The sequence below is a fragment of the Rhinolophus hipposideros genome (assembly GCF_964194185.1).
Source record: "Rhinolophus hipposideros genome assembly, chromosome: X".
Lineage (NCBI taxonomy): Eukaryota > Metazoa > Chordata > Mammalia > Chiroptera > Rhinolophidae > Rhinolophus > Rhinolophus hipposideros.
The window spans coordinates 123343717-123370653 of NC_138046.1; the positions used below are offsets into that span (position 1 = coordinate 123343717).

General features: G+C 44.6%; 1 long non-coding RNA gene across 1 annotated transcript in view; it reads right to left on the bottom strand.

The window, feature by feature from the left end:
- LOC308494318 overlaps positions 1 to 26937 on the bottom strand; it is a 53074-nt gene that overhangs the window by 11486 nt on the left and 14651 nt on the right. The window contains exon 2 of the long non-coding RNA XR_013992909.1: positions 23139 to 23238. This is a non-coding gene — a long non-coding RNA (uncharacterized lncRNA). The remainder of the gene's footprint in view (positions 1 to 23138; positions 23239 to 26937) is intronic.

Here is a 26937-nt window from a genome sequence, read left to right on the forward strand (position 1 = left end):
AGGCAAAGCCTGCTGTCTTTCCCTCAGAGAGGGACTGAGGTACCCCAGACAGAGTGAGCCCAGGACACCTGCTTTCCTCGCCATGGGACTGACCCAGTGATGAGAGTATTAACACCGGTGCCTGTCTTTATGTTGGAAATTCCTGGCTCGGGTCAGGTGGGGCACCGGAAGCAGGGAGATGAAGGTCAGAGAAACCAAGGGAAGTGCAGAAAACCAGATCCAGAGTCCTAATGACCCTCTCTAGGAACCGACAAAGACATATGCCAAACAGTCACTATGTAAGAGAATGGAATGGATCTCCGATTACTTCTTATGTGCAATCTGCACCATGAACACGTCAAAATACTTTAATAAAAATGTTGGAAGGCATATCTGATAAGAAGGAACCAAATTATCCCAAGACCAAGTTAATGAGTCAAACATCAACAGGGAACTATTGACCCTAAACAGGGCTCAGTACCCAGTTGGATGGGGATTCCAGGGATAGACAGAGGTGTAGCTGAGGCTCTGAATTAGCTCAACAGCAAACTAGTAGAATCTACAAAACGTACAATGCATGAGTATCCAGTAAGGATCCACCTAGGAGCACGCTTGAGGCTCATTTACTATTGTTTACTCCAATGAAAAGAGAAAACAACGGGATCTCTAGTGCCTGGAGTATGAGCTCAGAAACTTTCTTCCAGGAAGCAGGTCTCCAAGCATTGTGTTCTCAAAGAGATATGAGATATGAATCGTCCCCATTCTTAAAATGATGGAATTCAATGGAAAATGGGGAGAAGGGAGGACGTAACTTTGGAAATGGTGTTGGGTAAGGGTGCAGAGGTAAGCATGCGCAGAGCATATTTGGAAGAGAAGAAGAAGGCCAGCCTTTCGAAATGGATATATACGTTTGAGTGAGCTCATTACTTTAATCACAGATGGTTTTTTAAATGGATCCCTTCTTCACTCCTTTCTTACATGTGTATTGAAATGCCATATACCTCACTTTGTTTCTCCCTTGGATTTCAAATGCACACAGCCAGAAATATTTTAGTAAGAGAGGAAATCCTCACCACCCCCCTCCAAAAAACACACACCACACAAACAAAAGGCAAAACTCCATTCACTGCAAATCTCAGCAATAAAAAAATAGTTTACTGACTGTAAATAAGACAGTGATAAATGCTAAGACATACATAACACATGGTCCCTGTTCTTAAATAACTCCTCTCCCTACGAAAGTCCATATGCATGTGTGATTACCTTTGGAAGCAGGTTACAATAGCAGTAAGACAGGAAATTCAGAGAGAGGACTATCGCTTCCTGTTGGTGGAATATCATAAACTAATGGAGCATGTCATAAGTCTGCTAGGGCTGCATAGAGCTGTGCCATAGACTGGGGGGGGCTTAAACAACAGACATTTATTTTCTCCCAGTTGGGGAGCTTGTGAAATCCAAGATCAAGGTGCCAACAAGGTAGGTTTCATCCAGAGGCCTCTTCTCTTGGCTTGGAGGTGGCCGCCATCTTGCTGTGTGCTCACATGACCTGTTCTACGTGTGGGCTTGGGCAGAAAAGAGGAAACTCGCTGGTGTGTCTTCTTGTAAGGGCACAAATCCCATCATGGGGACCCCAACCCTGCAGGTGGAGTGACTGGAGATTGTTGCCACTTTTTCCTGTCCCTAGATAGGGGTCGTTGATGGAATCCCATTCTGGCTCTGGGCAGAAGGGTTCTTTTGAGAACTGTTTGTGGGAGTTTTGCAATTGGTCAAGGTTCAGAGGAGGGTGAGTTACCAAAAAAAAGGGAAAAGGGAAAAAGGGAAGAGAAAAAAAAAAAACACAGAGGACATGTTTCTAGGGTTCAAACAAAGCAAACTGGACTGTGTTTTAATCCATGCATACCACCTTGGGCTGTCCCCGTGGGCTGTCTCCTGGAGTCAGCCACTTTCTACCAACGACTTTGGGAGATGGGGCAGTACACCAACATAGGGAAGACACTTTTCTGATCATCAACTATTAAAAAGAAAAAAAAAATTCATTTTGAAAAGACGCTTGAGGTTTATTGGGTTTTTCTCATTTTATAGTTCAAGCTGACCTCCCACCCCACTTTGGAAAAGTCTTTTGGTCTCATCTATAATTAGCGTAAAGCACCTTGGAGTTACATTGAAGTGCAGATTTTCTTCCCACTGCTTTATTCTTTTATGTGGCTCTAAGTGGATAATTGCAATGAGACAAATTTCCTGTCGTCAGGAAGAGGAACCAGTGATGTCAGCAGATGTGGAAGGTTCTATTTCCCAAAGTGTGGGCCCTGACATGCGTGAGTTGCAGGCGAATTGTTAATACAGTTAGGAAAATATTTCAATTGAACTTTCTGTTTGTGAGAAGTGATAACAGGATCAAAGTAATCGTCAGAATATAAAGTCTACCTTTAAAGATAGTTATTTACATTCGAAAGCAAGTTGAAGGAAAATATTAGGGAATAACAGGACGGGAGCTATGAGGATGTGGCAGACATTCTGACAGGTGCCAGTGGCTATGTCTGGGGGAACCGGCCAGAGATGTGGGTCGGCCAGAGATGCAACTTCTGCTCCAGCTACGAAGCCTGGGGCTTGGCATCAATTTGATGGCATTCTGTTACTCACGGTAGGCATGTGGCCTGATGGCCACCCTTCACGCCTGTGTCCCCAATTTTTGTCCCAAGCATTGTGTCCTCGGTGAGATGTGAGACACAATTTCCCCCCATTCTTACACCAGTGTCCTGGACTCCATATCCACGAGCCAGAATATCATCTCAAGCCTGCCTGTACCCTACCTCGGTCCTGGATGTTAAGTCTTAACATTTGGTTTAACAAAAGACATTTCCTTCAAAGAGTTCAAGGTTTTCGACCGAGCCCTTGAGTCAGCAAATACCTCGTGTTATAAAATGTGCACAAAAAGAGGCAGATGACGAGGCACATGGAGCTGTGTGAAGGACAGGCATGATATGAGGACCGCAGGAGACATGCCAAGGAGAAAGAGTCCCGAGGAAAAATGGGATGGACGTGTCCCAGAGAGCTGCACACTCTCAGATGTGGCCTCCACGCTACTTCTGCTCTGTCTGAGCGTGTGCTACGTAGGAGCCAGGGCCTTCACAAGTCTCATGTAGTCTGAGCTGACTGCTAAGGCAGAAACGATGACCCCTGTTTGAGCGCAGGACACAACACAGAACCACGTGAGCAAGGCTGCCTGGCGCCTTGTCACTCTCTGGACCAGGCAGCATGTTGGGTGACGCTGCACATGTAATAAAAGGCATCAGCGTTGGGGCCAGCTTTGTGCGGAAGCAGTGAGGATTCAGTGGGAGGCCACACAAAGCTTTCAGAAACTGTTCAGCCCTGCGGAAAAGCTCAGTCCATGCTCATTCTGAGTATGTGCAAAGGAACGGACATTAAGGCCGGGCGAGGTATACTCCTGTGTCCGATTTCATGTAACCGACAAGCTTCCTGACTCTTGACTCAGCAATTAAGCATGACACATTCATTCAGGGCAGGGAGTCCTTTCCTCATCCATGTCTGGGACTCATGGTAGCGACTCAGCAAAAACAACTGTGGATGGATGCCACCAAACCAGTTTTCTGCATCACATTCCTTCTTGTGTTACTGATCTCATCAGCACCTCAACCCAAACCACTTTTCTGCATAGTACTCCCTTCTGTTACCGTTCTCATGAGCAGATCGGCCGTGCTTGTGCTATGGTCCATTTCCATAGCTAGCAGATGGCCAGACCAAAGAAGGCTTTTCAGAGAAGCCAGAGGTTGGGCTGGCCGCCCTGTGCTCCCGCCGAGGACAAAACAAGCAGCTGGGCTGTTCTGGTCCCCCTACCCCATGGACAGGAGACAGCCCGCCAGCACAAGCACACGTCCTCACAGCTGCGAGGGGCTTCCAGTGCGGGCTCCATCCCACCCCTTGTCGGAAAACAGCAGGGAGCAAACGTCAGCCTTCACTTGCTGTAGCTGCAGACAGGGCACTTTGTCCGTCCTTAGGGGGTACGGTGACGCAAGAGAAGGAATGAGAGGAACGAAACCACTACACCCTCTGCTGGGGAGGGGACATGGGCCCTGCAGGGACAAGAACTCCTTAATCTCCTGAGAGAACCACTGCCGAGGGCAGGAGCTGCCCTGGAACAACTCCTTTCTCACAGACCTGACGGCCGTCTTACTGCAGCACACAAAAACAAAACAGCACGCGGATTCCGTCAAGCCGGCTCAGTCCTCTGACCTCGTCTGTCCAAACACACAGCGATGCAGGTAAACACGAAAAGGGAAGCTGTAAATGTCCATAGGTTAGAGCCGAGGTCTGCTATCGGCACGCACGGCTCCCAGACGTGTGTGTGCCCTGACAGAGCAAGGACTGAGTGTCCGACACAGGTGAGGGGATTGCGCTCTGTACCTACAGGAAACCCGCCGGGCCCTGGGCGAGTGGTGGCTACCTCGTGGCACCTGGTGGCTCTAGCTTATTTTACGGGGGTGGCCTGGGACCCCACCTTGGGTAGACACACAGGAGGTAAAGTAACTGCCACACCTGCTCAGCTGTGTGAAGGTCAGCCCCCACTCCCAAGGTCACCATGGGGGGCCTGCGGGCAGGACACCCCTCCCCACTGTGGACTCTGGTGGCATGGCACAGGTTGTGAAATGAAAACTAGGAGATGTAAGTTGCACAAGAACAGCTCCTTCTCTAAATCCACTGACAAATACAGATTCCTACTCATAGAGAGATACGAAAAGGGCAGCCAGTGAAACCAATGATTGTAAGGTTATGTTTAGTCCACATGAAACTGAAAATATAGAAACCTGACAAAGATTTTTTATTTATTTATTTATTAGTTTCAGGTGTACAAGACAAGGTAATACTTAGACGTTCATCATTTATATCCCTCACACTGTGAACCCCCCTCTCCCCATCCACTATCCCTCCGACCTCACACTGAACCATCACATTATATATATAAAATTATAGTTGGCATTCATTAATGTTTAGCTTCTGGTGTACAATGCCATGATCAGGTATCCACAGTATCCCTGAGGTGGTCTCCCAAATAGGACGCATGTCCATCGGATACCCAACAAAATCTTTACAACATTATTGAATACCTTCCCCAAATTAATTTTCAAAAAAACCCTGAGGCCATCTTGTGGTTACCAGCTGCTTCCAAATCCCTTCACCTTTCCCCTTATCCCCAACCCCCCCACCACACCCATCTAACAACTCTCGGTTTTTTCTTTGTGTCCCCAAACTGACAAAGATTTTGAAGTAACTATTTTGGATGTGCAAAAGGATAAATGAAAGTAGAAAATTGAAATAAAAAAGAAATTGGAAAAAAAAAGCCAGATATGATGGAATGAAGATAGATTTTTAAAAAAGAGAAAATTGGACATATTGAAGATGAAAAACATTCTCTAAAATTAAAAGAAAACACAAAAACAAGAAAACAAACGGAACGGACAGGATAAATACCAGACTGGGAAAATCTAAATAGAGAATTTGTAACCAGGAAGGTAGTGTGTACCGCGTTACGCTGAGTCTGCAGAGTGACAGAGGAATAAAAAAGTATAAAAGAGAGGTTTGGCAATATGGAGAATGGATTGGGAAGATACTACGTAATGTTAATTCAAGTTCTAGAACAAAAATAAACATTTTAGGAAGAAATGTCTGGCAATTTTTTGGAAATTGACAACAGCCAAGAGTATTCCACTCAAACGTACCATGCGGATCAGTAAAAGCCAACAACTCCTAGGCCGTGAGGGGCCGCCCAGCAGGGGCTGGGCCCACTAGGGTGTCCTGGGGAACTCCTGGAAATCTGAAACCCCGGTTGCCATCCAAAACCTCTGGGTTTGGGCCCCAAGCATTGCATAAAACAGCATTGCGTGGAATAGTGAAAAACTGGAAGTAACTCAGGTACTCACTGGTCAGAAAGTGCGTAAATATAGAATGTATACGGCAGTCTAGATGGGAAATAAAATCTATCCTGCACTTAAAATTAATGAATCCGTACCCTCATCGTACAGCATGAGGGAAACCGAAACACATAATTTGGTGTGAAAAAAAAGCACAAAAAAATAGAGAGAATAATTGGCATTTACATACCATAAGCATAGTGAACCATACTATATACAGTTTACAGATCAGGCGTATGATAAAAGTTCATGTGGGGAAAAAGAAAAGGCAAGCAAATGTGACTAGTTACGGCTGGGACCGAGGGAGAGTAAGGTGAGAGGGGGCGATAGCATGCTGGATGATTATGTCTGTAATATTTTCAAAATATCTGAAGCAAAAAATACAACTTAATACAAGGTGACAAACTGTTAGTATGAATTCTCTATCCTTCTTTTTGTGTGTGTTTTAAAAGTAGTTTATGATTGCAAAGTATATATAGTAGACACTAATAAAAATCTAACCCAAAGCAAGTGGCAGAACTAAGGTGCATAACCAAACCCATTAACACAATTACTATTGTAATAATGGTTTTCTTTTTTCTCCAGGCACAACATTCTATGCCAACTCTCTCCATTTTTTTTCACCCCGTCTTCCTTCCAGTTTCCATCCAATTCCTTCCTTTTCCAGCTTTTCCTACTTATTCTAACAGGAATACAAAAAGCAAAGGAGAAAATAGCACACACATACACACACACTCACGTTTTAACTATATTGCGTTTTCTACATGGTTTATTCCTCTTTAGAGAAAAACGCTGATAACAGGATCTGATTTCACCAGCCAAACAGAACACGTCGGCTCAGTGTTGCAATCTGGTCCGGTCATCATTGCTTCCAGATCCTAACACCCCACATGATGAAGTGTGAAACGAGGACGCCTCTTAAGAGACTCAACTTCTGTGGTCACCGGTTATTGGCACCGAAATGTCTCCCGAAGGAGATTGTTGGCTCACTCAAACACCTAGAAAGCCTCCGCCTTCGCCATCACATGGAACTGGTTTCTCGGACTCAACACACGATTTAAATAATCGATGCAAACCGTGCCTTGTTTTCTTGGCTTGTTTGGAAATGTCGCTTTGCAGCTGTGAACCTCCTGCTGATATGCTAACTGGGAAATCCAGGGAGATGGAGAACGAGGTCTGGCACGGAAAACGCATTTCAGCACGCTCGCTCCTTTTCAAACCTGAAGCGTAGCAGTTTTTACACAGAAACTTGTGGGAGGTTTCCGGTGGGCTGCTTGTTCCATGAGGACACACGTACATCTGCCATGCCCCTCTGCAGGTGGGAAGTCTGTCAGGAGGAACCACAGCGGAGTGGCAGAGTTGGAATGAAAGGCGCTGGCCACCACACCATCTGCTTCTTGTTGTAGCCGTGGGGGCACAGCCTGCAACAGAGGTCTCTCCGTGCACATTCCAGTTCCTACAATCTTTCTCCAAGGGGGGAGACTCACATTTAAATGCATCCTGCATGCAGGTCAGGAGACGACACGATTTCATGTATTATTAGATTGAAGCCCCAAATAATATGAAACTGGCATTCTGAGCCCTTTCTCAAAGTAAGAAGAAGGTGAATGAGAGGTTTTCATTTGCTCGCCTGTACACAGCACGTGAGAGGAAAACCCTGTATTCACACGGCCTGGATCACTGCAGCCCGTACCTCTCCTTGTCAAAGCTGCTTCTGCAGCTCGGTCTCTGCTGTCACCAGCTGCTTCTGTATACCACAGCCCAAGGACACTCTCTGTCCTCAGCCTCTCGTCTATGGCAGCCATGCTTCTCCAGCTCCTACTCACAGCCATGCTTCTCCAGCTCCCAGCTCCCCTTCTACTCACAGCCATGCTTCTCCAGCTCCTTCTACTCACAGCCATGCTTCTCCAGCCCCCCTTCTACTCACAGCTATGCTTCTCCAGCTCCTTCTACTCACAGCTATGCTTCTCCAGCTCCTTCTACTCACAGCCATGCTTCTCCAGCCCCTCTTCTACTCACAGCTATGCTTCTCCAGCCCCCCTTCTACTCACAGCCATGCTTCTCCAGCCCCCCTTCTACTCACAGCCATGCTTCTCCAGCCCCTCTTCTACTCACAGCCATGCTTCTCCAGCCCCCCTTCTACTCACAGCCATGCTTCTCCAGCTCCTTCTACTCACAGCTATGCTTCTCCAGCTCCTTCTACTCACAGCCATGCTTCTCCAGCCCCCCTTCTACTCACAGCTATGCTTCTCCAGCTCCTTCTACTCACAGCTATGCTTCTCCAGCTCCTTCTACTCACAGCCATGCTTCTCCAGCCCCTCTTCTACTCACAGCTATGCTTCTCCAGCCCCCCTTCTACTCACAGCCATGCTTCTCCAGCCCCCCTTCTACTCACAGCCATGCTTCTCCAGCCCCCCTTCTACTCACAGCCATGCTTCTCCAGCCCCTCTTCTACTCACAGCCATGCTTCTCCAGCCCCACTTCTACTCACAGCCATGCTTCTCCAGCTCCTTCTACTCACAGCTATGCTTCTCCAGCTCCTTCTACTCACAGCCATGCTTCTCCAGCCCCCCTTCTACTCACAGCTATGCTTCTCCAGCTCCTTCTACTCACAGCTATGCTTCTCCAGCTCCTTCTACTCACAGCCATGCTTCTCCAGCCCCTCTTCTACTCACAGCTATGCTTCTCCAGCCCCCCTTCTACTCACAGCCATGCTTCTCCAGCCCCCCTTCTACTCACAGCCATGCTTCTCCAGCTCCTTCTACTCACAGCTATGCTTCTCCAGCTCCTTCTACTCACAGCCATGCTTCTCCAGCCCCCCTTCTACTCACAGCTATGCTTCTCCAGCTCCTTCTACTCACAGCTATGCTTCTCCAGCTCCTTCTACTCACAGCCATGCTTCTCCAGCCCCTCTTCTACTCACAGCTATGCTTCTCCAGCCCCCCTTCTACTCACAGCCATGCTTCTCCAGCCCCCCTTCTACTCACAGCCATGCTTCTCCAGCCCCTCTTCTACTCACAGCCATGCTTCTCCAGCCCCCCTTCTACTCACAGCCATGCTTCTCCAGCTCCTTCTACTCACAGCTATGCTTCTCCAGCTCCTTCTACTCACAGCCATGCTTCTCCAGCCCCCCTTCTACTCACAGCTATGCTTCTCCAGCTCCTTCTACTCACAGCTATGCTTCTCCAGCTCCTTCTACTCACAGCCATGCTTCTCCAGCCCCTCTTCTACTCACAGCTATGCTTCTCCAGCCCCCCTTCTACTCACAGCCATGCTTCTCCAGCCCCCCTTCTACTCACAGCCATGCTTCTCCAGCCCCTCTTCTACTCACAGCCATGCTTCTCCAGCTCCTTCTACTCACAACCATGCTTCTCCAGCTCCCAGCTCCCCTTCTACTCACAGCCATGCTTCTCCAGCTCCTTCTACTCACAGCCATGCTTCTCCAGCTCCTTCTACTCACAGCCATGCTTCTCCAGCTCCCAGCTCCCCTTCTACTCACAGCCATGCTTCTCCAGCTCCTTCTACTCACAGCCATGCTTCTCCAGCTCCCAGGTCCCCTTCTACTCCCTCTGCATCTCATGTCTGTCCATTTGATCCAGCTCCTGCTGATTTCGAGGATGTTGGAAGTTCTCTCGGGCCTCTTCAATGTCTGGGTCTGCGTCCAATGTTTCTGTACCAAAGCTGCATCTGTTGTGAAGATGCCAGGACCAAAACGATGAGGTTTTTACTCCCGCAGGCATTAATTACCCTGAGGTCATGTCTGCTCCCTGCAGTTGTGTGATACAGCAGAAACTACGGACCCACCAAGAGCAGACGTCTCTTCACCTGGAACTACCACCTCTGCTTACCTAAGGTTGCTGTGAGAGCAGAACCGAGAGGCAGGCTCACCCGGTACATGTGTCCCCCTCACTTCTAAGGGCGTCCTATGGTTTCCAAGCACACCTTCCTTGTCTTGGCCTGGTTTTAAACTTGAAAATCAGATTCAGGACTGGATAGAGAACAGTCGCCCAGTCCATGCTCTTTGAATTAAACCCTATATACTTCCAGTCTCTTCTAAGAAGGCAGACTTCTTGAAATAAACGTACTATTTTTGAATAATTCTGGACTCGTACAGCAAACTTGGAAAGTTAGTTCATAGAGAGGCATTCCTGGGTGCCCCTCACCCAGTGTCTCCTCACTGTAAGGTCTTCTACCACTAGAAGACAGTTGTCACAACTAAGAAATGAATGCTGCCACGGCACCATTAGCTAAACTCCAGACTTTATTTGGATTTCCTCAGTTTCTCCATGAACGCCCTCTTCCAGTCCCACGGTGCCATCTAGGATCTCACACAGTGATGGTCACGTCTCATGGGCCTCGTCCCATGTGTGGTGGTTTCTTTGTCTTGCCTTGTTTTTCATGACCTTGAGCATTCTGACTACCAGTCAGGATTTTCTAGAACGTCCCTCCCTGCGGCTTTGCCTGATGCTTTTGTGACCAGTAGTCTGGGGTTAAAGGTTATGGGGGAGATCTCCTCAGAGGGACACGCCCTTCTTGTCACTCCACCAGAGGGGACATGGTAAGGAGGCTGTGTTCTGAGCCTGGAGCCATCACATAATGTCCCTATTCTGACACCTGTCCTGTTGCCAGGAATCCGCGAAGCTCCTGGAAATGACCCTCTCCTCAGAATGGCATTGCTCAGAATGCCACATCACACACAGCTTCTCAGCGGCTCTGGACCATGGATGTGAGCTGTTTCCAACAGGGCATGTGAGCTGAGCTGCTGGGTACAAAGTGCACCCCCCAGAAGCAGGGTGGCAACGGCTACTTTGCCAAATGCCCCTTGCTGTGCCGGCCCGAAGCTCGGAGCTTCCATCCCAATTCCAAGTCCGTAACGCCCGTTATAAACAGCTGTGCCCTTCTGCAAACAGTGCCACCTCATGGGCACACAGAAGGAGCTTTCCCAGGCTGCGTGGGTGGCCCCGCTGAGCCTGGGACCTGCTCCTGCAAAAACAGAATCATTCTTCCCACTCTGAGAGGGATTTAGTACTTGGGGAATTCTAGCTTGGTTGAAAGGACACATACAATGCACGCTTCCTGTGTACACACAGCACGGGAGTGGTGCGTGGAAGTGTAGGGACGCGGGCGGCGAGAGTTGGAGGTTTTCCCAAAGCAGAAACGGATGCAGATAGCATCTTTCTCCTCCTTTCTTTCCCTCGCCCCACTCTTTTCTTCTCTCCCTCACACACTGAAGTCTAACTCCAAGTCAGTGGTTCTCAACCACGCTCACTGTCCTCCGAAGGGGACATCTGGTCACATGTGGGCACTTGTGTCACCCTTGCAGAAGGGTGGTCCTGAAATCTGGTGGGTGGAGACCAGGGAGGTTGCTCAATGTGCCACAGGGCACAGGACACCTCACATCAGAGTGTCCCAGCCCCAGGTGCCCACACTACCCACGGTGAGACCCCTGGGGTACACGGATTCCTCACCTGTTCCAGTCTCCACAAATCCCGAAGCCTAATGCGTCTGTCTCTGCCCCGTCTTCTTCATGCCTCCTGTACACTTTCTGATCGCAGTCCATCCTCACCACTCCCTGGGTCCGCTGCATGGCTTCCTCCCGTGACTATGGCTGCAACTTTGCCCTGCGATGCCCCGGGCTCTGTCCCGTTGTCTTCCTGACACCCAGCCTCCCTGTAGGTTCCTGCGTGCGTTCAGCTCCAGCTCGTTCTCCGAGCTTCACCACGGTGTTGGACGAGCTCCAGCAGAGGCTCCCAACTTGAGACTCTGCACATTTCTCACGACTTCCGTGATTGTTTTTCATTTTTTTTCAATTAAATGTACTGGGGTGACAACGGTTAGTAAAATTACATAGGTTTCCAGTTATTGTCTTTATTGCATCAGACATCCCTTTGAAATTACTCGACACCAGCTTCACCTCTGCTTGCACGTCTTCCCCTTTCGTTGAGTCTGTGTGTCCCCCACTTCAGGCCTTTCTCTTCCCACCTTACCTGTCCGCCACCCCAACTTTATTTCTGGGCACAGCAGTGCGATTTCCCCGGGCTTCCAGGCTCAACACTTCATCTCTGTGTGAGTCAGCCCTCTGTCATTCCCCATCCAACCAGCCATCCACGCCCACCAGTCCTTCCTCTGAAACGGCTTCCATCCACCGAAGGCCAAACAGAACGAGAGGCAAAAGAAGGCAGGGAGTTCATGCCTTTTCTCCTGTCTCACTGTGTCAGCTGGGACATCTCGTCTCATCTCCTCCTGTCCACGGACTGGAATTTACACCAGCAGCTCCCCTGGTTCTCAGGACTTTACACTCTTAGACTGAACGACACCACTGGCTTTCCTGGGGCTCCAGCATGCAGGTCTGGGAACTTCTCAGTCTCCACCATCATCTGACCCAATTCCTCATAATAAATCTCCATATATTTATATTATAGATATATTAAAAGCTATCTATCTCTTCGATCTCTCTATATCCATCCGTTCATCCCTATCATCTGTCTGTCCGTCCATCCATCCATCTCTATATTCTGTCTGTTGGTCCATCCATCCATCCATCCATCCATCCATCCATCCATCCATCCATCCATCTCTATGTATCCATCCATCCATCCATCCATCCATCCATCCATCCATCCATCTCTATCTATCTATCCATCCATCCATCCATCTATCCATCCATCCATCATCTGCTATTGGCTCTGTTTCTCTGGAGAATCCAGTGTTACCTGGAACATAAGTCCTATCTATACGCAGCATATTTTGAGGATGTTTGCGTCCCTCCATCCCAGAGCCTTCTCTGAAGTTTTTGTTGCCTTGCGTTTCACTGAAGAGTTTTGCATTTCACTGTTCTCTCCTTGCCTCTGCTCTAGGACGTCCTGCTTTTCTGTAATAGATGTGCGGTCTGGTGCAGAACTGTGTCCATCAGAAACACTCCAAAGACATGTGGTGAGGGGAATGAATGAGCCATTCACGGAGAGCTTATGCTGGGGTCCTCACTCCCAATATCGTATTTCTTGCACCAAAGCAAGACTAATGCAGGTTTAATTAAGACAATGCTGAAAACCTTCTGGTTGCAAAGCTAGAAGCACGCAAGGGCTCGGAAACGCAGCCCAGTTTTAAACATGTGGCAGACACCCAGCACACAGCTATGCTTTCCTTTACAGCGAGTCAGTTTCTAGAGGGTGAACGCCTGGGTTGGCAGCGGGGTACAGAGCAGTTCCTACCTATATGCCAAAGGGGCCTCAGCAACTGCTGGACACTGCGTGGCATAGGCTCGGAAATGCACCCCGCAGCCCAGGCCAGCTTCACATCTGCCAGAAAGCCTTTCCTCATGATCTCCTTGGGAACCAATCTCTTCATCCACTGACATCGTAGAGACGTCTGTCCGCGCGCCTCCACTCCTTATCACTGGGTCCCTTCAGTTCTTACACTCCCGTCTCCCTTTTGCTTCCATCCACATGCCATGCTGCCTTGGATATGCAGGAATACCAGCAGCTGTTCCCCTCTGGGCAGGGACACCCAAAACACCCCCACACGGGGACGCTGGCTGAAGCAAAGGGGGCTGCTTTTCAGAATGAAACCCATACATAGCCTTTCGTATCACACGTTTCTTCTCCTAAGATATGCCATCACGGCTGGAAGACACAATTCTTCTAAAATTAGTCCGGGATGTGGTCTTAACCTGAAATCTGTCAGTCAATACCCATTTACTGACTGATGAATTGATTTCCCTGTAGTATCTGCATTCAACGGCCCACGCCTCCTCCCAAGAGTGAATGTTCCAAAGATGTCTGTGTCCTGTGCCACCTCCTTTTCTCCCAACCTCCCCACCACTGCAAAAGCTCCATGAATCATGAAAACGACCACAGACTTTTCCAATCTGCTTGTCATCACCAAACCTGGACAATATACAAATATCCTTGAGCATGTTCCAAGTATGTTCTCTTTACACCCCGAAGGAGATAGTGGGCTTTGTGATCGTACAGCTGAGAGCATGTTAATTCCAAACACCATATTTCACGCTTAATGATTACATGAATGATTTCACTATTTAAGACACGGCATGTGTTAAATGTTGAGTCTATTTTGAGTGACTTTTCAACCTTTGACCTCATGCTTTTCCAGGCTTCACCTACTACAAATCCTCAATCTGTATGTGTGAACTCAAGAGTTTGGGGTAACCCAGAAACGTCTCACGTAAGATAGCAGTTCCTACCTAAATTCATAGGGTTAGCTTTGGGAGAAAAATTCTGTCCCACTCAGAACACAAAATGATGCTGAATCTTTGCAACTGTCACAAAAGTTCCTGTCACACGAACGAATGCCTGGTCAGAAACCATCCATCAGCAGGAAACAGCTGATGGCACACGGCTCTAATTTTAATTGTTGACATTTGTGTTTTCACATTCAGCTGTATAGGAACAAAAAAGTGGAGATTCGAGACCAAAATTTAGAAAATTAAAAAAAAAAACACTGTAATTTTTATCAGTGATTTGAGTATGAAAGTGAAGGTTAAAAAAATAAAAACAAAGATTTAAATTTTTACATGGGCAGTAGAAGGGGTAACTGGCTATTAAAATGCAATTAATTTTCATGTATTTGAAGCATTCACTTTAATGTTCATATTTTAAATACAATGAGACAAAGACATGATACAAAGATAGCAGAACTACTGTATCTAACCTGAATATGAAGCAGAGGCCAGCAATGTAGTCTTTAATTAAAATCTACATGCACAAAAATTCTTGAGGTAACGGATCAACACCAAATACTGAATTTTCAGAAATGGCTTTATATCAGAGATAATACATACTTCATTACCATAAGTACACGACTAATCCTCTAAGCCACTGATCAATCTTCTGAAATCATGTTCCATATTTACAGGTGGAATGTAATATTTAAACAGTACACACAGCCTGAATAGAACAGGAAATGAGTAGCTCACTTCGTCTGGTCACCTGGAAATGTTTGGCCCCCATGTCAGGATACGTGCTTTCCCACTTTCAGCAAAGAATCGAGGCAGACACACACTTATCCAGGATGTCCTTTCCTGACCAGGTTTATGAGATATTTTACAGCCGTAACTGCAGCTCCCCGCCACGTGTGTGTGGGTGACACATGACTGAATGTGGTCAGTTGGCACCTGAAAACTAAATGAATTTATGCGTAAGAAGGATGCTGGGACACCAATCTGTTAACTCTCCTGTAGGTGCCACGTCCGTGGGAGCTCTGAATGGGAACAGTTCTCAGTCACACCGCGAGAAAACAGGTTGGTGGCAAAGTACCATTGTCAAACGGAAGGTGTTGTGAGTTGATATGTGTGTCCTGTGTGAGGGGCTCGAAGGTAAAGCCTGTTCCAAACAGGGAGAGATGCTGTTTCCATTCTCTACAGTCTCGCAGTGGCCTTAAACTCCACTCGTCATTCCCTCCAAATGCACGGCTCTTTCGCTGGACCTAGCAAGGGCGTGGGTGATCGGACCAGGGCTGTCGGGGAGCTGGACGCCCTCCTGGCACAGACGACACAGAGGGCTCTGTGTGACAGCTGCTGACTTGGACCCGCATGCTGGAGTCTCCCAAGTGACCTTAAATCTCACAGCCAGGACGGGTAGGAATTCTGCTGAGTCATGGATTCAGATCTTCGTAAATCTGGTCCATAACTTAGCTCCGGGGCTCCTTCCTCAGTCTGGCATCACTCCCCACCCCCAACCCGCCATTCTCTACTCCTCATTGTAGACACTGGTTTTCTTAGGGAGAATCTCTAATTTGCTCTATCTCCATCTCTAATTTGCTCTATCTCGACTGTCCGTATGCTGACAAAGGACACTGGCAGTCTCGTCACTGTCTTTTCAGGCTCAGGTATGCATTCTAGAGGTTCTCATTAATTTGGAAGTTTGCACAGATCTCAGGATATATCCTTTGTGAAAATCGAGGCGGTATGCTAATGACTTATTTGCATAGCTGTTAGTTTACAAAGTATTTCCACTTCAAGTCTCTTTTTGAACGGTTATGAACAACATGCCTTATGCTGTGTTTATAAGACATTCTTTCTCATCAACCAAAACACGTTAAAACTTCCCAATGAAGCATATGCCAACCGGCGTGCCTTAAAAAATGACATTTAATTTTAAAACAGGAAACTGGCATTTCTGAACTGCAGTGGAGAAATCACAATGACATGATGACGTGGGGTCTTGGAGAAGCAGCAGAGTCCATGAGTCAATTTAGAAAGACAGCGATTCCTAGAAAATCAGGGGTGACGCTCTAATGATTTCAGGTTAATTAAAACCGGGCTTCACTTAATGGCCCTGTGGACCTCAGCTAGCTGGTGTGACCAGGGTCAGAAAGCCCCCTCGGTGGCCTGGCTTGTCAATAAATAAACTGAAGGGCCGGGATCTTTACTTTCAAAATGAAAGCATTTTGAAAAGGCATCCTATGCTGTGGAAATCAATGTCACATTAAAGGAGTCCAACGCTTCTAACGGTCTAAAGTAGCTGGGTCGTCCACATCAAGTCCAATCAAATGAACATCGGATAATTCCTCAGTGTCAAAAGTGCTGCCTTTTTACTTCGGAAGCTAATTTTTATTTTTTTAAAAAAGAGACGAACCAAAAATCCACACCGTCACTTAATAAGTGGAAAATAAGTGATCTGTGTCTTAAATGGTTTAAATTTGTATTTTCTGGGTGACTTTTGAAGTCGTGTATGTTGATGGGTGGACATGCATTTTCATCAATCACTATGCATTATTTAATTATAGACACTGAACAATAATATAGTAGAGTGCTCCAACTTATAAAGCAAGATGGGACATAGCTTAGGTTTCTGTGTGTGCAGATGTAAAACCCATACACAAAGTGAGGTAAGGAAAGTGGAATGAATAAAAAAAAGTAACCAATATTTAATATTTTTAAACTAAATTTATCTCCCCCCCTTTTAAAAATGTTGAGGATGCCCCCAGGCTTGATCCAAGGGACACACTGGTACATGCCTCAGACACGAGGAGCAAAGGGACAGCTGCAGAATGACCGACGGTTAGCTTTGAAGGACACACATGTACGACTGCTGCTTGAGCAAGAAATGCGGTCGTAGCTTAGATTTTTCATTGCCTGGATGGAAACTATCTTGTGACTTGGGAGGTGCACAGTATGTATGAATGTACAAGGTTGGACAATGAAGTTCGCGAACTCACCCTAGAAAAAGTGCTACATACCTCACTGCTGAATGTCACTACGGTCACCTTCGAAGGACTCCCCTTGGAAAGCTATGCACTGATGTCCACCCTTCGAAGCAATTCTGGAACTCTTTTTCTGGAATGGCATCAGAGCTATCGTCGTATTACCCTTGATATCCTGAATGTCATCAGAATGTCTTCCTTTCAATATTTCCTTTATCTTCGGGTAAAGAAAGAAGTCATTGGGGGCCAGATCAGGTGAGTAGGGAGGGTGTTCCAACACAGTTATTTGTTTCCTGGCTAAAAACTCCCTCACAGACAGTGCCGTGTGAGCTGGTGCATTGTCGTGATTCAAGAGCCATGAATTGTTGGCGAAAAGTTCAGATTGTTTTAGTCTAACTTTTTCATGCAGCCTTTTCAGCACTTCCAAATAGTAAACTTGGTTAACTGCTTGTCCAGTTGGTACAAATTCATCATGAATAATCCCTTTGATATCACAAAAGGTGAGCAACATCGGTGCAGCAAGTTAGCGAAACTTCATTGTCAGACCTCGTATGAAGGAATGAATATCTTGAACAATATCAGGGACTCACCGGTGACCACTCTTAGCACTGGGAATGCAGCCACCTTAGGAGGGGTCTCCAGTATACACCCCCATGTATGTTCCACCTACACGTTTAGTCCTGAGTGTCCACCTCCATCGTTTCTTTTAACCTAAGTCCCCTCAGAGGGACAAGAGTGAAGTGTCTCTCTCCTCAGGCCATGCAGGACCCTGGTGCCATCCGAAATGTGCCTGCACTGTGTGGTCTCCAGACACCAAAACCAGTGACGAATACTAGCTAAGAATTCAAGTAGACAACTATTTTGATCTGCCTGACTCCTAATGTGGAGACTCTGTTTTTTGTGTGTTTTGTGTGTGTGTGTGTGTGTTTTCTTTTCCGGTTCTGCAAGTAGATTTTTAAGTGATCATGTTGTGGCCACTGATTCGCTCTAGAAAAATCTTTTTTTTTTTTTCTCATAAAATAAAATGGGGTAAATCATAAGTAAAGTTAATCACAGAAACTGCATTAGTACAACAGTTAAATTAAAAGTCTATCCCATTCTTAGACTCCAAATATATAATGGCAAAGCTAAACGATAAGTGACAGCTTTTTTTTGGTTGTTTATTCTTGCATTAAAGAGGACACGTGTTTGACACATACGTTTCCAAACCTTCTCTCCCAAATTTTCATTAGATTTTTATTGTTCATGTTTTTGACATTTCCGCTTTTATTTGGTATATAGTGAAAAGCAGGGGGCAGACACTTACCTGTAAAGGGCCACACAGTGCAGACTTTAGGTTTTGTGGGTCACATACGACCTGTCGCACACTCTTAATGGTTTTCTTTCATTTTTCTCTATTTGCCTTCTTCTCCTCCTTTCTTGTATTTTTCTTCTTCTGTTCTTTTCTACACACATGAAGGGCATTCTTAGACTGGGCCACACTGAATCCACTCCCAGGTTAGGTCTTGGCATAATCTGAATCCGTGTTCAGGCAGGAACCAGGAGGAGGACAGCAAAACGGGAATAACTGGTCTTGATAACATTAGATAAGAGGTAAGAGGTAGTGAAATAGAGGAAGGGTTTGCTCAAGACGGAGGGTGTTTCCAAAAGCTTTATTCTTTCCTTCAGAATAAAGATAATCACATACACATGTCCAAACTGTGGAGTGTGAGTCCAGAGTAATCATAGCAGTTATGGCGTGTCGTCCGATTGTCATTTAAGAACTATCTGACTTCCTAAATGGATGGATTTGGGAGGCTGGTTTATTCTTACACAACACGGACACGACGCTGTATCATTACCCTGGTATTTTTCTACTGTCGGCTTGACCTCTGCTTTCAGATCCTTAACATAAATCGCCAATTCAGGATACAGCCAACTAGTCCGTCTTCAAATGGACACATTTAACGGAAGGAAATGGAGTTGACCAACACTCTTACTTGAATTACTCTGAAAATGCTTTACAGTTGTCTCTGCCAGTTATCTTCGGAGAGACAGGTCATTTTATCTGATCCCAAGCTCTAGCGTCTTCATTTCTGAAATGAGCTCATCTGCACAAGATTTCTAAGGCACGTCCGCACAGTAGCGTGTGCTGGTAGGAAGTGTGCAGGTTAGTTGGGGGAGACCCAGCTGTGTCTCCGTGGATCTCGTGATTGGAGAATTCAGCTTCATGCATGGGAATTCTGTTAGTATAAACTGAGTGCAAGGGGAATTTATTCTGTTTGGGCACTGTGGATGGCTTCAGCAGGTGCACTGTCTGGTGGGTGGGCACGGGTCTCTTGCTGAGGACTGCATGGGGCTCAGAGGTTATGCTTCAAGGGCAAGTTCCTGGATGCCTGGCAAACCTCGGCAGCCTTTCACGGAGAAGGGAAGAAAAAGGAATGCAGTCTCTGTGAAATTTATGGGCTGCAAAAGATCACAGCTCCTGCATCTGTTTTCTGTTATTGAAAACACGTGAAAGCGAGGAGAGGCAAATTCAACTCTCTCGTTTCTGCGACCGTAATGCTGCCGGAAGCCCAAGGTGACCTGGGATGTATCGGACATGTACAAAGTCAGCAGTGGACCACGGTGACACTGCCACTGGGACCCACACTGGACACTGGACACTCCCATGTGTCCTGAGCTTTGGACCATGAGCTTCTGTGAGAACCAGCAGGTGCAGATTTCAAAAGGGGAGCTGTATTCAATACACATGACGTGAGAGCAAAGGGTTCCAAATGTTTCAGAAAGTTCTCTCCTAGCTATTTTGGTCAAAGGTGATTTCCCCAGGTGTACATACGCATGTAGACGTGCACTGCCCAGTATGGCTAAACCTACCTACCTACTTCTACTTCTGATGAAGAATAACCACAATGCAACTCATCCTCGTCATTTGCAAACACCACGTGAAACCGTGAAGCAGTTTTTCCACAGTGTTGAGAACTTTCCATGAATTGGTAACAGGCCTGGCACTTGAAATTCAAAGATGCACAAAACATCATCCCTTGATTCAGTAGATTAGAGTGTTTCTAAGTGTTTCTGTTCCTTACACCATCATTTTATTAATTCTTTTTTACAGTGTTTCTAAGTTTTCGTTCATTACTGTCCATCTTCATTTCTTAACTCTGATTTTTCTCATTAGTTGATGACCGCACATAGGATATATTGATTCCTTTGACGCCTCCGTATTTCCCTGAAGGACTGAATTGGGTGGTTGGAGATTTTAGTTTCCCTCAGAAGAGCAAAACTGGATTAATTCAGGTCCCTGTAAAGCCATTTGCCTCCTTTCAAAACACAAGGCTTAGCAAGACAATCTCTGGGGTCCGTTCTAGTTTCTAAGATTCCAAGATTCAAGGTGAGCTGCTAAACTTAGATATTCACCCACGCAGTGCAGCTTTGATTACTAGACATTACTAGGATGAATGTGAATCCAAAATTTTACTAGAATGATGGCTCATAATGATATGTAACTATAGTTCTATTTCTTGATAAGAAAAAGTACTTTTTCTGGATATTTCTCACGCTTCTCCCTTCATGGAATAGTCTCCAGATAACTTACGACATTTTTCACTATTCCAAACCCTTCTTTACAAGACTTGTTTTCGAATGCTTACTTGAAGCAATATGTTTAAACTCTAAAATAAGATTCCCAAGGTATTTTGGATTATCTGAGCGTCACTGAAATAATTATGTAACTTAAACGAAACATTCTGCTATCCACTGCTCAAGTCCAATTAATTGCCATTTTCTTGCATGTACAACATACTCCGTTTCATGTTTTATTAGCTCTTCATTTACTGCATTGCAGGAGAATAACATAGTCACGTCTTATTGTGATCAATTTTTTCATACTTAAGTAACAGTGTTGTGCAAAATGTCTAGCATAGACCAGCGAGTACATGAAATTTATCTTTAAACAGACAACTACAGAGAAGACAGCGGGTTCTGTGTCTTAAAATAAATCTGAGAAGTAGACGTGGTGAAACAATATGGCATGTTCTCACATATGGAACCTGAACTAGGCAAAGCCATAGAAGCAGAAAGTGGAATGGTGGTTGTCAGGGGCTGGTGGAGAGGAAGGGCGAGTTATTCACGGTTGTAAAGTTGAATAAGTTCTGGAGGTCCAATATGGAGCACAGACCCTCCAGCTAGCCATCTGCATCGATACTTAAAACTTGCTAAGAGGGTAGGTCTTGTGTCATGTATTCTTTATATAACCACTCACCATCATTATCGTCACCATCAAGAGGGTGGGTGGAAACGCTGGGAGATGATGCATGTGTCTGTGGCCTTGATGGTGGTGACGATTTCACAAGTGTACACTTGTCCTCAAACCCACTGACCCGTGTACGTTAAACAGGTGCAGCTTTTTACATCTTGATGACACGTCACTAAAGTGGCTTGAAAAAGCCTGAGGCAGTATTGAACCTCACTACTGAAAGGAGCCCATATTGCATAAAAAAGTAAATACCAGGCTTTCAATGGGCCAAACCTTTGAAAAGGTAAGACTGTGTGTTGTCTGAGTGTGTGCGGTGGATATGAATTGTAATTTGGTAAGCTTTTCGGCAATACGTGCCAAGGACCTAAAATATGCTCTTTATCGGCAATTTCACATTTGGAAATTTATCCTAAGGATATTAAACATAAAAAGTTATCCTACAAATATTAATATTTAATATGCCTACTGTAACAAAAATTAACAAATGTAAAAAATTATCAGTCTTAGTCAAAATACTAAACGTTAACTAAAAATAGAAAAATATCTAGCAACAGAAAATGTGTCAGTAAAAACATAAGATGTTATTCTATGCAATTATAAAAAATGTTTAGCATGGGGACATATCATGCTACCTGATATCAAATCATACTACAAGGCTACAGTAATCGAAACAGCATGGTACTGGCATAAAAACAGACACATAGATTAATGGAACAGAATAGAGAGCCCAGAAATAAATGCATGCCTGTAGGTCATTTAATCTACCACAATGTAAGCAAGAATGTACATTGGGGTAAGGAAACTCTATTTAATAAATGGTGCTGGGAAAACTGGACCGACACATGCAAAAAAAATGAAACTAGACCACCTTCTTATGCCATATAGAAGAATAAACTCAGAATGGATTAAAGACTTAAGTGTAAGGCCGGAAACCATAACATTCCTAGAATATAGGAAGTAAACTCTCAGCTATTACCCTTAGTAATATTTTTACTGATTTCCTTGGGAAAGAGAAACAAAAGAAAAATAAACAAATGGGACTGTATCAAACTAAAAAGTTGTTTCACAGCAAAGGAAACCATCAACAAAACAAAAAGACGTCCTACTGAATGGCAGAAGATATTTACCAATGACACATCTGATAAGGGTTAATATCTAAAATTTATATATATATATAATTTATATATATAAATATATATATAGAAATGTATATAATTTATATATATATATATATATATATATATATATATATATATATATATATACATATACATAAAACATCACACAACTCAACACCAAAATAACAATCCAATTAAAAAATGGGCAGAGGACCTGAAGAGACATTTATCCAAAGAGACATACAAATGGCTAATAGACATATGAAAAAATGTTCAACCTCACCAATCATCAGAGAAATGCAAATAAAAACCACCATGAGATACCACCTCACCCCAATCAGAATGGCTATCATCAATAAATCAACGAACAACAAGTGTCGGCGCGGATGTGGAGAAAAGGGAACGCTTGTGCGCTGTTGGTGGGATTGCAGATTGGTGCAGCCACTCTGGAAATCAGTATAGAGATTCCTCAAAAAACTAAAAATAGAACTACCTTATGGACCCAGCAATTCCACTCCTGGGTATATATCCAAAGAACTCCCAAACACTGATTCGAAAAAACATATGCATCCCTATGTTTACAGTATCGCTATTCACAATAGCCAAGATATGGAAACAACTGAAATGCCCATCAATAGACAATTGGATGAAGAAATGGTGGTACATTTATACAATGGAGTATTACTCTGCCATTAAAAAAACACGAAATCTTACCATTTGCAGCAACATGGATGGACCCAGAGAACATTACGCTGAGTGAAATAAGTCAGACAGAGGAAGACAAATACCATTGGATCTCACTTATATGTGGAATCTGAAAAACAAAATAAATGAACAAACGAAACAGAAACAGACTCATAGATACAGAGAACAAAGTGATGGTGGCCAGATGGGGGGAGTTTGGGGGGCTGGGTGAGAAAGGGGAAGGGATTAAGAAGTACAAGCTGACAGTTACAAAATAGTCACAGGGATATAAAGTACAGCACAGGGAATATAAGTAGTCAGTGATATTGTAATATCTGTAAGGTGCCAGGTGGGGACTAGAGTTATTACGGGGATCACTTTGTAAATTCTGTAACTGTGTAACCACCATGCTGTACACCTGAAACTAATATAATATTGAGTGTCAACTGTAATTGAAAAATAAAAATAAATGCAATTTTAAAACGTAATATGTATTTATTTTATCACTCAGCAACATAGACATAAATTATTTCATTTGCTCTTTACTTCATTTAACTCTTTCACTGCATTGATTTCAAGTTTTTTGCAAAATGTGTCAAAAATCCACAAAGAAGAAAAAGCTGATATTTTGACTATTTTATGCATTTGATAACAGTTTGAGCTGCTTTGTACATAAATGACATTATGTTTATTTTAAACCTTTGTTATATGGTAATAAATTGACCATTATATTGAATTTTAGCCAAAAATACTCAAAACATACTAAGCGGCATCAAGTAGATTTAAGTCGAGATAAATTAGAATCCAGTGGCATTGATGACACAAAAAACTTATTATAAAATGTTACAAAATACGGCATTCAACACATCTTTGGTGATGATTGTGCAAGCCACAGGAAAACATCCCCACGTCGCAGCAAAATTAAAAGCAGGCACTAAAAAACTATGTTTGTTTCCCACATTCATTTAGCGTTTTAGTGTGGCCATGAATTTCTTCAGAACTCTGGTCTCAAAGCTCATACTTATTACACGCTAGTGTACATGCTAGCACCGGGTCAACCTCTAGCTTTCTACTCAATTTATTTCTATGATTTTCTTTTTAAAGGAGATATATGAATTGTCATGAACAAGCCAGTGAAAACACAAAAGCCACCCAGAAGATGAAGTTAAAAATCATCTAATAGGGTTTTGGCAAGTTACTTGAAAACCAACCATCAACCGGGTGGAATTAGTTCATTTCACTCAGTGAATTGGTCAATCATATTCTGTTACAAAAACGTCTGGCGGTGGAAGGAGGGAAATGCAGGCAACAGTTATAAATGACTCCCTTTGGTCTTGATAATGAGAATGTTCAGCTTCTTGCTACCATGAGTGACCGACTCCCAGACTACAATTTGTCCACGTGAGTAAAATCAGACAGACGAGGATGGCCTGCAGCTCACATATCAGACCACAGAGGGGAACGTGGTGGGCCTCTCTTTCCTGAGGCAAAACAGAAGTGGGGGGTTGGGGAATAAAAGTAGGGAAACTCTACGTCATGATGATGGCTGACGCCTACCGAAGAGGCTCAATCTTACGGTAAAATACATACATTTGCGAGTACTTTGGTTCTAGTGTTAAAAATCGTGGGCCTAAAATGTTTCTTCAAAATATCCTAAGCGGCAGCACAGTGTACATAATTAAATTGGAACTTGTCTGAGTTATTTTTAAGTGAACAGTATTTTAAGTGAACAGGACTACTTCAAAATCATTGAGTGACATTTGTGTGACAGCTTATAAATGGCCAGACTATTTTTGTTTTCCCAGTGATGCAGGGATAGGGGTACAGTGAGTGGTAAGCTTTGCCTAGTGTCCTGTCTAATCAATGAATAATCATCAATACTCAAAACACTAACCAAGTTCAGTGACACACATTTGTTAACTAAGGCAAAAGAAGTAGCCACACTATTTGTACATAAAGACAACTACTAATCACCTTTTCCCAACTCTCTAATCCTGATGGTATTATAAGAAATAGGTATAGTTGAGGATAAAACTGTGACAGTAAGTCTGGCCAAAGAAATGTTAAGCAATTAAATTACTACTGAGTGTCAAATGCACGCTTCTGTGAATATATGTAACGTCTGCATGACACACTTTGCAAATGGCTTTAGTACTTCTTCAACTTGCACGGCACCTATAAATATGTCCCTTGCTGTCACTCCCTAGTATTAATTGAGAAAGAATATTTTGCTGTCAGGAAATGTTTCTTAATATCATCTGCCATCTGCGGTACCACTTAATTTAGCCGCCATTAGGAAGCAACCTGTGAATATAGTTTTCACAGAAAAGAAATAAAACTTTTTGGCTGTGATTAAGGAATCCACTGCTTGTAAACCTGACTGAATGTGTTCCTTAGCTAAGAACCACAAAACCTACAATATCCTCACGCTCCCGTGTGTCAGCCGTTCCTCAAAGTGGCATCACGACTGCTCTCGTTCCCATGGTGCCTAGAACACTGGGAGTATGACAGAGCTGAGCAGGGCCACGTGAAGACGGATTTTGGCCCAAGTCACTTGCTGCTGTCCCTTTTCAACCTGTCCCAGAAAGGACCTATTTGTCTCCTGCTGCACACGCGTGAAAAAAATACATGAATGGCACCGCAAATTCTTTTGCTTGGGAGGAATGGAAACTACATTAGTTCGGCTCACACAGAAAGGTCTTTACATGTCTCAAGAAATTCCACGGGAATCCGGGAGAAATGGCACATGCACTGCTCAAGAAACACAGACACCTCACGAAATGTGCACTCCCCCATCTGTTCCTGTCATTCCCACCTCAGCCTTGGCAGACACTTGCTCTGTTTCTTCCAGACTTGAAACCTCCAGAATCAACCTGCTCCTGGGACCCACCAAGACCCGTGCTCCACCCTGCAAGTCACATGCCATTCCAACATGCTAGAGACATGATGACAGCCTTCCAACACTCTCCCCAGACTGCGTGAGGATATTTTTATGGCAAAAAGATTAACATAAAACAGCATCACTTATTCAGGGGAAATAGACAGCAGTTAAGTGAGACTTACTGCGTGTGAATCCTTGATATTCTTTTTTTTAAAATTGGGGAATCTTGGGGAACAGTGTGTTTTTCCAGGACCCATAAGCTCCAAGTCAAGCCGTTGTTTTCAATCTAGTTGTGGAGGGCACAGCAACCTGAACCCTGTGGGAATCGAACCGGCGACCTGGGTATTAGGAGCGCTGCGCTCCAACCACTGAGCCAACTGGCCGCCCCCCCAAACCTTGCTATTCTTGACTTGAATAGAAAAAAAAGGTCTGAGTTGAAGAGGAATACTTAGAAATTTATTCTCTATGCACACGCATTTATTCTCTATGCCCGTCGATCTTAACACACAGGCAGCAATCTGAGGTGGACGCTCCCTCCGCAAATGAGGAATCTCTTATATTTCACCTCGGCACGTCTTTCTTACTCTGTGGGACTCACCTGGACATGGTTCTGTAAGGACTAGTCGCCTAGTTGGCTCACAACAACTTTGTCTTTCCAATGATATTTCCCGTGTAGATGATTTTTCTTATTATTCAGATACTTTGACTTGAAGTCTACATGCTATTACTTATTTTCCTTGTTCTCAAAGCAATAGATTTGTACATAAAGGAAGGTTTTGAAAATGCTAAACACCTGCTTAAAATTCTAGCTCCCAGACAGAGCCAGAAAACCTACCGGAGATGTGTATCTGTGACCCTGGATTTTATCATATAGCCACCTACCGATATATCATGCACATCTTTCCACGGCACACGTCATTTCCATAGCATTGCTTTAATGCTATTCCA